Here is a 589-nt window from a genome sequence, read left to right on the forward strand (position 1 = left end):
CAGACAAGCACAGCAGTTTTTTGTCTTCTTTGTATTTTTTTTCTAATTCGTAAAATGTTTAACTACAAGTTGTTAAACCCGAATTGGAGTGAATGTTAATATCTTTGCCTACCCCGATAGCTCTGCTTCCAGAGTAAAGAGAAGAGTTCCTCTCTGAACCAACCCTCGCAGTGACAAGAAGCAATTCTGCAAGCAGTTTGTTGACATTGTTAAAGACTTCCAGCCTTCATTGCAACAGGAATCAGAGAACCATCCATACCTTAGGATGTTATTTCTTTCTCTGTCTAAATGTGTTGTCTTCATCTTCCATTTTATATGGGCTTCATGTTTGAGACACACTCAGTGTATGGAGTGTTTTTGGCCTACTTTTAAGTAAAGCTGAGGATATAAGAAGAGCCTCTTCCTCCTTAGTTTTCAGGGTTTTTTATATTTATACCAGGTTTCCTATCGAACTATGGGAGGCATAAATGATCTTTGCTTCATATCATATTTTTTATGTAAGTTTAGAAAATGTCAAAATTTTTCAATACCTCGAGACCATTTTTAGTGACTGGCATGGCATTGCAGAGGGGAGTAATCACTTCTCCTT

Source organism: Macrobrachium nipponense, chromosome 47, assembly GCF_015104395.2.
Source record: "Macrobrachium nipponense isolate FS-2020 chromosome 47, ASM1510439v2, whole genome shotgun sequence".
In the NCBI taxonomy this organism is placed as follows: Eukaryota; Metazoa; Arthropoda; class Malacostraca; order Decapoda; family Palaemonidae; genus Macrobrachium; species Macrobrachium nipponense.